We start from the raw sequence: 12,227 nt of genomic DNA, 5'->3' as shown, positions 1-12,227 counted from the left end.
CAATGTACTGTAGCCACAGACCCAAAATTAGGAAGAAGAGGAAATAAAAGAGGGATGCAAGCATGCCATGGGAATGTGCTTTTCCTTCTGTGTCTTTGGAATCAAGAACAAAGCCACAGATACACACGCAAGTGTCAGATTTCCAGAATTATCTATCGGGTCATCAGAAAAGTCATGTCATAGTTTTGGATAGAAGTCCAGAAAAATACATCGTAATTTTTCTGATGACTCAAAAGATGTTTCCTTGCAGGCCAGTCACTAACATCTTCAAAAATCTCAGCATTGGCAAAATCTGTGCAACTCGTAAGACACATTTTTCTCCCAATTCTGCTCATTCTAGAAAAGAACTCAGCAAAACGATTCAATGTTACAATGAGGAGGGGGGAAAGCCTCTTGGCATATCTATGATGGCCAGTGTAACTTTTCCTCTTATGAACTAAAACCCTGCGATAGCGAACAAATCTGGGCCCTTGGAAAAAACAAACTCCCCACAAAAAGCTGCCTGGGATGCTAATCAGTTGTCCCGATTCTAGAATTTCTGACTTCTTTTTAAACTAGGAGAGTTTAAAATGTGCTGGATGACTTGGTCTGATTTGTGTTTTGTTTTGTTTTGTTTTGTTTTGTTTTGTTTTGTTTTGTTTTGTTTTGTTTCCACTGTAGCACACACAATGGAACAGAACATGAGGTCAAGGAACAAGCAGAACAGAAATTCACTTTCTATCTCTGGGACGAAATGGGAAGATGGAAGATCATGTTCCGAAGTGGCTTTCACTGATCTCCAAGGAGTGAGATACAATGCAAGCCCCAAAGAGTAGGGTTAGAGGCCACTGCCTTGCATAGCTTTTGAGCTGATGCATTTTATTCTTACAGTCTTTTCTTGTATTCTGCTCCTTCTGGGGTGAGGAAAGGCACTTCAGAACTTGCTCTGCCATCTTCTGTGGCTTGTAGAGACTGCAATACAGTCAAGGGTTGGACTGTCTTCAAAGGACAAAAAGTGTCTTTGTTGGTTCTAAGTCTTTATGGCGTTCTTACTACGTCCTCACATCATGTAAGTTTTGTGTCTGACCTGGTGCCCTAAATACAGTTAGTGATCAAGACATGGTTGGTTATTCATTCAAATATCCACTGTGCTAGCCTCTCAGCTCCAGCTGATGAAAGAGGCAGTCTCTGCCCTCGTGTAGCTCTTGATGTGATGGCTGTGGCAGTGGTACTCAGCACTGAGTGCTGCAGCGTGAGAGGCAGAGGCCTGCCATCTGCGGCAAAGTCGTGCTCTCCTTCATACGGTCGTTTCTGGGAAGCAGCTGTCCACGCATTCCCAGTCGCTTCACAGCTAGGCACGTCATGCTTACCATGCCCTGACCAAAACAGGTGGGGGGAGAGGGTAGAGGCAGGAATATACTAGTTGATGTACTGATATGTATTACTTCCAAACCTGGACCACAAAACTTCCTGTATAATCCTCCATGCTCTTTCTCTTTCTATCTCTGTTAGCTGGAAGGCCATGTCTGTGGAAGCCACATAACAAAAGTGTCAACCTCTCTCATCCTGGGTCTCTGAATGGCTCTATGGATCAGAACATTTGTCCCCATTGCCTTCACTGCCACTCATCACCACTGATTAGACTGACAATTATAAAAAACAAATATCTGTTCTACTAAGTTTATCTATTATCACTGCTTACTTTCTACCAACTACACTCATTCAGCAACTTCCAGTTCATTTATTCATTTATTTAATTTCTTTGACACACTTGGTGAGAGCCTACTGTTGGCTAGGCGTCATTCCAGGCACTACTTACACCATGGGATGGGGGGGGGACAGAAAATAAACACATTGATTAGCATACAAGATAACTCAGATTGAAATAATGAAGGAAGAACAAACATTACTGGGAGCAAGAGTGAGAAACATCTGCGAGGAGACAATAATTTTATCTATGACCTGACGGTGATAAAGGAGCTAACCATGCTCATATTTGGAGAAAGAACATTGCAAGCTGAAAGAACAGCAAACCCAAATGTTAGGAAATCACTAGGAATATTCTAAGAACCAACCAAGGAGACGTGCGTCATACAAGCCATGACAAGACAACAGGCACAAGCCTGGCCAGCTCAGACAGCACCTAAAGAACCAGGAGGTGTGGCCATCCATCTCACGACCCTCAAACCACTGTTCCAAGCTCAACCACTGCCTCCCTGGGCTCCCCTCCTAGCGTTCCATGCTGCAGGCTGGGTTGCCCCTGGCAAAGACTGACTAACTCCCAGGAAACTTTTTTTCAGCAGCTGCAGCAACAAGCGTAATTCTACATAACCACTTGGTGTAAGCTATTTCAATCTATGGGATATTTTAAATTTTTTTTTAAAAATGTTTTAACTGGGAAAAAAATTCTAGTGGCTTCGGTGTCCCTGAGCATCTTGACCTGCAGGTTTTAGGAAAGCAACACTATATAAATTGCCAAGTATTTTCTCATAAAATAAATAAATAAAAAAACAGGGCAATAACAATAACCTCACTATAGAGTGTTCTCTGGTATGGAAAGAGGAAATGGTTATAGCTTCAATTCGGGACCTGGGGACCACATTTGATATGAACTCTTCTGCCCTTACATGAAATATTGAATTAATTTCTGTTATCAATTGGAATATGTTGCTGTTTTATTCACTGTGAATTACCCTGACTGAAAAATATTTGCTATTTTTTTCTCCTTCAGAATCTTCTGTGTCAATAGCCTAGGGGATAAACTGTCTGATTTAGTTATGGAGAAAATCACTGTTTTTATTTGATGCCTGTTTTTTTCCAAAGGGACGTGAAAAACATTCTCGCTGCTATCAACTGGTTTCTAAGAAAAGAAGAGGTGCCATTTCACTAGCAGCTCTCACACAGTCCAATAAACGAGGTCGCTCTGCGTGAGGACGGGGGAAGCTCCGGGAGATGCTGGTAGGTAGGACGGAGCAAGCGAGGCTGGGATAACAGAGTTCCTGACGCGCTTCAAATGTGACCTCAACCCAGGGGCCAGAAGGAAGCAGAAGCTGGGTCCTCGAAGGCCAGTGCACGGGAAGGGTTGTGAGGTGATGAGAGAGGCCAACGGAGCCAGGAAACTGGATTCTGGGGGTGACTCTATCCCCACATGACACCGAGTACATCACAATCACTGTGAGCATCGGTATCTTCGTGAATGTGAAAAATGAATTCAGTTTGGCCTCTATCAATCTTAATGGTCTGTAGTCTATCAATGTTTATTGAGCAGTGTGATGGTTAATTTTATCTTAACCATATGTTGATGTGGCTAGGCCATGGTACCCCAGAATGTGGTTAAACGCCGTTCTACTAATAGGTATTCCATATTGGTATTTCTGAGGGGATGGGATTAATGTATAAGTCAGTAGACTCTACATAAAGCACATTCTCCTCTTTAATGTGGCTTCACCCAATGAGTGAAAGGCCTTAAGAAAAAGAGTCCCATTTCCAAGAGAGAGGGCAATCTGGCATCAGACTGCCTTCAGACATGAACTGACCTATAATTCTGCCCTGAATTCCTGGCCTACACTTCAGATTTTGGACTTATAAGCCTCCACAATAACATGAGCCAATAAACAAGCAGAAACACACACATGTGTGTGCCTCCTATGGCTCCGTTTGTTTGAAGAACCATAATTAAAGTGTCTACTTTGTGCCTGGTATCATCCTAAACACCTGGATTTAGGTAGGAGCAAAAGAGTCAAAGATCCCTGCCCTCTGGGAGCTTATGGCCTTAGCCTGGGCAGTCCGCTCAGCAGGCTTGGGGTGTTCAGACACCACACATTCCAGAGAAGGCTGGTCCTTGACTACTCAGGGAGGAAACCTCTAATCCCTCAGAACATGCTGTCTACTATCTGTGTCTTTGTGTCACGAGAGCCTTAGATCAGATGGTTTATGTTAACAATGTGATTCATGGTGAAGGCCTTTTTTAGACTGCCTAGGGCCCTGGGCCACACTATATCGGGTTGCCCTCTGGGGACAGGGGATGGAGATTGAATAGCTAAGGTTGACCACTCCATGCCTATATGACTGACCACCAGTAAAAGCCAAATCAAAGCTTGGGGGAGCTCTCCTGGTCAAGAATACATCATATATGTTGCTCTACATTGTTGCTAGGAGAATTAAGTGTTATCCATATGACTCCACTGGGAGAGGACAACTTGAAGAAGGTCTCCAAGCACTGGACACAGTCAAAAATCCTTTGCCTTTTTATTCTATTCAGGCCCTCAGTGAATTGGATGATACTCTCCCACATGGGGAGGATGGTCTATTTTACTAAATCCATGGTAGTAAACTCATCCAGAACACTCTCATGGACACTCTTAAAAACATCATTCAATCTGGCCACCACACAGTCAAGTGAACACATTAAACTGACCATCACACTGAGGTTTACTGAGATTAAGTAATTCACTCAAGGTAATACTGCCAGGAAGAGACAGAGCCTGGTCTGCCTGGTAAGTCAGTCTACATTTTCCTACATGCTCCAGCTACACAGAAGAAAGGAAGACCCTGTTATCAATGACCAAGGAGTGCATCACATTTAACCTCTTGGACTTAACCATCATTACTTTTAAAGTGGAGGTGATGACCTGTCAACACATGTAACCTGTTGCAAGTATTAAGAAGATCATGCTTATCCGTCAATGTCCCAACAGGAAGCAGATGCAGCATGCAAGGACAATTGAGGGCTTCTCATATGTTTTCTTCTTTGAGATTTATTTCAAACCTCATGGGAAAGTACAGGAACCTAGATTAGCAAGAGCCAAGCTTTCCAGATGCCTATGAGAAAAGGGACAAAATGGACCCCTGAGACAGTTGTGTCTGGTAAGCCACCTTGGGAAGATCAGGGACTCTGTGATCTCATGGGGAGAGAGTCAAGGTAATAAACACCCTCACCTCACTCTCCTCCCTCTCCCCATCACAGCTCTTGCTGGGGCTTCCTATTGAGTGAACCCAAGCAGAAGCAAAAGGCTTGGGATCAGGAGCCCTTTGATGTACTTGTCACGGGTGAACCACAAGGAGCCAGAAAAAGAAAAGATTAGAAGCATGAAATATAATGGAGGCACAAAACATAGCAAAATTATGCAACCTCACTATTATAAGAAGGGAAAACAATTCTTCTTAAAATAGCATTTTTCATATCCAGTTGGGAAGAAGTATGTTTTAGGATCATTTCAAGTGTAAGTGTGGATTTGATGAAACAGATCAACTCATTACAGCTGATGGAAGTGAAGATGCTCATTGTTTCTGGAAAGCAGTCTGGAATAAGTAGAAGTATAACAATATCTTTTCCCTTCGGGTCAGCTGGTGGCACCGTGGTAAAGCACTGTGCCAGTGGAACTGGATCCACACAGAAGCTCATGGTTAAGGTTTCCCATAGACTCATGCATTCTTCAATCATGGGCACGTGTACCATGATCCTGGCTGATGGATCATGACAGACGGATCACGGCTGGAGAGAAGACTGCAGTGGGATACCTCCTTGAGCATGCATGTCTCTCTCTTTCTCGTGAAAGAAATAAACTTTAAAAACATATATACTTGCCTTTTGACTTAGTATTTCCAATGACACACTTATTTTTAATATTAGAACATTATAGCATTATTTAGGGTAGTGAACAGTTGGACAGTTCAATGCCTAAAAATAGGCCTTAAATAAATGATAGTATGTTCACATGGATAGAAAACTCCACAACAATGGAAAATTAAATTAGTGAGGAATATTTAAAGATGTAATAAAAACTTTATGACATAAAATTAAAGGGAAAAAATCAAGTTCTAAGATGTATACCATGCGGAAACTCAATGCATTGACATATTGTGTATGTGTACCTGGTAATGTATCTGGATTAACTCAGGATGAAGTTCACTTAAATATTAGCTGTGACTATTTCCGGGTAGTGGATTATAAGTGGTTATTATAATTATTATTTTTTAGTTTATTTATTTATTCAGAAAAAGGGACATAGAGAGAGAAAGTCACCCCCAACAGGGTCTTCTTGCTGTGATACACCTCAAGCTTCAGCCAGCTCAGATCAGCATGGACAAGGAGGCCTCAGGACATGAACTCAGGACCTTTCCTATATGAGTCTGGTTACCTTAATGCCGCACCGCCTTTTGATCTCTGGGAACAGGAATAAAGGAAAAGGAAAATAAATGCCAGCCATTAATATGCTTCAACTCAGTCAGAAAAGCAAGGTTTTAAATTTCATACAAGAACATTGTACCACTTTCTGAGGCCCTCAAGTCTTATCAGAGAACCCATAACAGGAAGGGAATAGACACTACCATAATCCTCCTGCCTGGATGGGAAACAAATGACTCTAAATTAATAAAAATGACAAGTCAAGGATCTATTATTCCTTAATGTGGTGACCTCAAATCACGCTTTAGTCACATGAAACAATAAGCTCTAAAGTGACTGACTCTTTCAAGTGCATCCCTCATTCTCATTAAGTGACCCCATTTACTGTTTGCTGATCACCAAAGCTGCAGTCACAGTTCCCTAAAGGCAAGGAAATTCTTGAGACTCAGGTCATCAAAAGAGTTTTGTTTGTTTGTTTTTGTTGTTGTTATTTATTTATTTATTTATTTATTAGAGAGAGATTTTTGCAATAGGATACATGAGCTTGCCAGAGAGACTAAGAAACAGAGGGTGAGAAATCAGCCCCTGGGCGGGGGGGGGGGGGGGGCGGGCGCACACGGGCCGGTTTGGGGGCGTTGCCACACATGGGCATGCACGCACATGTGCCTGGTATGAATTTTAAGCCACCGGGTCTGGGACTTGGACCACAGTCAACTACATGGAAGTCCAGCGATGAAACCATTATGCCATCTGCTGGTCCCAGGAGCTAACATTTTTACAACCCTGTGTAGTTCACCAAACTCTTTCACAAATAGGTTTTGTATGCATCACCCAATGTTGATTCTCACACTTAAATGGAAAGAGCCATGCAAGTCCCCACAACTGGTGGCCCACAACTGCTGGCCCGGAGCAGATCACCACGGAGCTTCACGGAGCTTCACAGTCACCTGCGGTTAAGGTCGCTGTTCTAATTGTGCAGATGAGCAAAGTGAGTCTCAGAGTGAGGAGGCTTCTTATCTAAGTGACACAGGATCTAAGTGACACAGGAGAAGAGACTTGAACCCTGCCCTGAGGGCACTGCCCTTCTACCAGCTTCTCTCCAGATAGCTGAGTACGGTGAAGCCACATCTAACCCCACCACACTCCAAAGGGCATACACTTTGGAGTCTTTTTTTTTTTTTTTTTTTTGAGAGGTTTTCGCTATAGGGCGTGTACACACGACAGACGGAGAGACAGAGAGACAGAAAGCGAGAAATCACCCCCCAGGGAGGATGGCCATTCCCCAGTCCCTTCCGCAATCCCTTCTCCTCCATTCTCCTCTCGGGATCTTGGGCATGCACGCACACACACCCGGCTTGAGTTTTAAGCCACTGGGTCCGGGACGCGAACTGCGGTCGACTCCATTACACTAACTGCTGGCCCGACACTTTGGAGTCTTAAACTGGGCATACTCTTAGTTCTGTATCTCCTTTCTCAAAATGTATCCAATGAGGATTATCAGAGGCACACACTTACTTATGTAACAGGAAGCAATTTAAAGGCCCAAAGGGTGGTTAGTTAGATCATATAATGGGATACAATGTAATTACTTAAAATGTTTGCAAGTACCTCTTGTGGCATGAGGAAATACTCACAATATAATGCTAAACAAAACAAAAATAATAATAATTAAATAAATATGACAAATTGGCATAAGAAAATACTCACAATATAGTGCTAAACAAAACAAAAATGATAATAATTTAATAAATGTGACAAATTGTCATCCACAAGGAAAAATATTAAATAATGGCAATTCCAAAGAAAAATGACTGCTTCTTGCAACACGTATCACAGGCCCTAAGTAAATGTTTACATAAGATTTTCTTTTTGTCTTTTTAAATAAACAACTTGGGCTAGTGTAAAAAAACTACTTCTCAAATCTCTATCTTCAAAGTAGTTCAACAAAACTGTATTTATTTTGGTAATAGAGTTATTTCTGATCACAGTTGTAACATATGCATAAAGAAGTAAATGGAAATATAAAAACAAAACAAAAAAACTCACAAAATCTTCAATAAATTTTAGATTTGCCCTATACAATCTGTGTCCCAACGCAGCTGTGTAGGCACTCAACATTCTCATCCAGAATTCTCCCATTTTTCTTTCAAAATACCATCACTTTTACCAAGTTGTCAGATTTTTGTAATCAGCCTATACATAACTGTATGAACAACTAGCACAAATTTCATAACTCTGTGAGCAAATTTTGCCTATGTTCTTTTCACTCTTTAGTTCTTTAAATAGTAACTAAAATGAAAAAGCAAATAAGCTCACCAACCTACCAAAACTATTGACCAGCTTTCTCTTCCTCATGCATCATCAAACGAACTTTTTGCCGAATGAATGAGTAAAAGAACAAATAAGTAAGTCTGAATTAAGAAATGACTGCCCTGGGTCAAGAGGTGATATGGTGGTTAAGGGCTTTGGACTCCCACATGGCCAACTATGGTTCAAATACCAACCTGGTCGCTTGCTTTCTCGCTTTCCCTCTCTTTCCCACTCTATCCCTTTCTGGTCAAATTAAAATAAAGAAAGAAATAAATAAAGTTAAATAAAAAAATAATTCTTTAAAAAAAATACGGGACCAGCAGTTAGCATAATGGCTATGTCGCTGGACTCCCATGTAGTCAACTGCGGTTCAAGTCCCAGACCCAGCGGCTTAAACTCACGCTGAGCACATGTGTGTGCATGCCCAAGATCCCAAGAGGAGAATGAAGGAGAAGGGATTGTAGTGTGGCCATCCCCCCTGGGGGGTGATGTCTCGCTTTCTATCTCTCTGTCTCTGTCTTTCTGGCAAGCACACGCACCCTATAGCGAAAAAAAAACCCTCTCTAATAAATAAATAAATAAATAAATAAATAAATAAATAAAAATTTTAAAAAATGAAATGAATGCCAAGTAAATATTTCCTGGCCTGAAGAAGAGTATGGGGCCATTTACAAAGACACTTTCTGTCCCATAAACAATTGACTACGACATAACCCAAGGCAGAGTTAATGTCTCACGCAGACCTATTAGCACTATTGTTTGCCATCCGAGGTTTGGTAAGCATGTTAAATAACAACTGTAGAGACCCATTGTTCTGAACTTCTACATCAGGGCCCAACAGAACAGACAAAAGTGGAATTGCTGGTGCTAAAATGTCACATAATCAAACTGAAATATTAAGGAAGCCAAAAGATCCCGAAATAGACCAGCTCCCTCATGCTAAGAGATGCCAGTCTATCGAGTCAGATCTAGAAGGAAACAAACACTTAGGCACATTCTATGGCTTTTTAGAAATGTATTTACACTCATTAGACTTTTTGTTTTAAGAACATCCTCACTGTCCAAATATTTGGTTGCTGGAAAAATCATGATGTATTTTTTTCCATTTTTCTATGCAAAAATGCCCATGATTTATCTGATGAACCAATACGTCCCTCCATTACCCTCCATCAGTCAAATCTAGTTCTATTACCGCAATATGCCAGGTCCACGTGCCTCTGCACTTAGCGGTTTGTTTTCTCACTTTCCCTCTCTTCCTCTGTCTCTCTTTGGTAAGTGCACATGTCCTATAGCAAACCAAATAATAACAATAATAACAATAATAATTAATAAAATTAAATAATTTCTTATTTTAAGAGAGATTTTTGCTAGAAGATGCACCCGCTTGCTGGAGAGACAGAGACAGAAAATGAGAAATCACTCCCCAGGGAGGATGGCCACACCACAATCCCTTCTCTCCCATGTTTGAGCTGGGATTTGGGGCGCACACACACACACACACACACACACACACAAACGCCCAGTGTGAGTTTCAAGCAGCCGGCTCTGGAGCTGAAACCACAGTTGACCGTGTGACCGTGTGGGAGTCCAGCAATGTCACTGTAATACCCATCTGAGGTCTCAGCAAATAATTCTTAAAAAAAAATAAATAAAGCATAGAGACTACAGGTCATCCAACAGTCCTCATCATGGACTTTAGCCCATCACTACTACACAGACTTTTCATTACCCAACCCCACTTGCAACTTTTGCCTTTGAAATCATCCTGACATCTGTAAGACCTTGGAACACGTTATTCAGGACAACTTGGATTTTGGCAAGCCCAGGCAATCATCCTAACCCTGACTCCAAAAACACCTCTTGCTTTTCTTTGCCTCAGTGTTCCTTTTGCGTTGACAGGCTCATTCACTTCTTTTAGAACTTTTCTTTTGCCTAAAGGTCAATAGTTTAAAAACTATTTGACTTCTAAATGTGTTCCTGTTGCATGTGGCAGCAGGGAAGAGAAAAAACATCTGGAACAAGGCTTAATTGTCCTTGATTGCTGGAGCTGCTCTGCCTTTGGAACTGCCAGTCTTGGGTCGTCTGATCTGGCCAGGGCTCTTTCTAGTACATCTTACTGTAGACAGACTGAGCGAAGACATGCTCCCTGTTTTGCAAGCAAAGCATTATTTTAAGAGACAGGCATTTTTTGATAACTATCTCACAAGTTTAGCCACTTCCACTGAATTCAGTGGGTGGAACTGCAGGATGTGTTAAACAGTCAACGTTGGCTAGTAATTGGACTCCTGCACACCATGGATTGGTGCTGGCAGTCAGCAGCCTGCAGGGCTGGCAATTATGAAGCATTTACTACTCATTCATTCACTCAATAAATGTATAGTAAGTACCTACCACACTAAGTCTTATGCATTGAGCTGGGGATACAACAGGGAAGAAGACAAACATGATCTTTGTCCTCATGGATCCCATAGCCCGGTTGGGAATACAAGAAAATAAAGGATATCATTAGGACTCTCATGTAGGAAAGTTCGGGAGAGACACTGATGGTCAGAGAGGCCTGTGTAGTGGACACTAGCATGCTGCCTAGATCCCCCTGCAAGGAAGGTCTCCATGCCTTAGCCTCTGGGAGGACTGTCAGCACTTGGCCTTCAATTGTCAGTGCTTCCAGGGATGGCATTACTGCACAGTCACCTTCCTGAGGTCACATCCTTCCTGGCAGGAGGGGGAGAACCCTATTAAAGACTAATTGATAGGAGTGGATGGTGGTGCAGCAGTAACACAGCACTCTGCGGGGCTGACCCACAGTTCATGTCCCTGAGTTCACATCCAGAGGCTTCCTTGTGCCTGTGACCTGGGGCTCCAGAGGCTGGAGGTGGATCCCAGCTAGAAGACACTGTTAAGGGTACTCATCTATCTCTCTTTTGCTCATGAAAGAAAGAAAGAAAGGAAGAAAGAAAGAAAAAAAGAAAGAAAGAAAGGAAGAACGAACGATCGAACAAATTTACAATAAAAAAGACTCACTAATACAGGGGTATACAGGCCTGTCATGGAAGACAGCTGCCAGCTGCCGGCAGCTACAGAGCACCCATGTGATCAGCCAAGACTGCACAGACCCAGCCTCACTCCCCTTCACCTCTGCCCACTCCTGCTCCATTCCTCTCCCTCCCACAGGGGTTGAGCCCAAGAGCCTTTCACAGCGAACATCTTCCATGCTAAATTCCTTCCAGGAAATGCAGGACAAGTTGACACTTGAAGGAAAAGCAGGAGGCAGCGATGCCAAAGGACAAAGAGAGCTGCTCAGACTGGGCAGTGATGCCCACATCACCAAGGCATGAGCAAGTGGTTTGTTTGTTGGTTGGTTGGTTGTTGTTGTTGTTTTTTAGAGATTTTTGCTATAGGGCACATGTTTTTGCCAGAGAGACACAAAGTGAGAGGGGGATAGCTATGTTGCAATTCCTTCTCCTCCATTACCCTCTTGGGAATTTGGGCATGAGTTTCATCCACCAGGTCTAGTACTCAGATTGCACTCAGCCACATGGGAGTCCAGCGTCTTAACCACCACACCACCTGCTGGCCCCACACGCAGCAGTGTAAAGATTTTAAAGAGATAACTCTAATGGCTTGCTCTATGCTAGAGCTGGAAGCACTAACATTACACACGGATTTATAAATTACTATTCCAGTTGTCCCAATACATGAATTTGGACAGGTAACAATTCCTTAGGACTTGTTTAAAAGGTAGCTTTAAAGGTCAAGAGTGAAAATGCCTAGTATCTAATGAACATCGAATACGGGCTTGCCCCAACAACAC

The 12,227-nt window shown here is 42.4% G+C and overlaps 1 long non-coding RNA gene across 2 annotated transcripts in view; it reads right to left on the bottom strand.

Moving 5' to 3' along the window:
- The window catches only part of LOC102484481 (uncharacterized), a 279,187-nt gene that overhangs the window by 160,669 nt on the left and 106,291 nt on the right, over positions 1-12,227 (bottom strand). Inside the window, exon 4 of one of the 2 annotated variants that reach the window (XR_003549947.1) lies at positions 6,059-6,145. The exons of the other annotated variant lie outside the window; for it this stretch is intronic. This is a non-coding gene — a long non-coding RNA (uncharacterized LOC102484481). Of the gene's footprint in view, positions 1-6,058; positions 6,146-12,227 lie in introns of those variants that run through there. 2 annotated transcript variants of the gene reach the window in all.

This window comes from Tupaia chinensis, unplaced genomic scaffold (genome assembly GCF_000334495.1).
Source record: "Tupaia chinensis unplaced genomic scaffold, TupChi_1.0 Scaffold000333_1, whole genome shotgun sequence".
NCBI lineage: Eukaryota > Metazoa > Chordata > Mammalia > Scandentia > Tupaiidae > Tupaia > Tupaia belangeri.
Note: the sequence above shows the minus strand (reverse complement) of the source record. Positions and strands in the feature narration are given on the sequence as shown.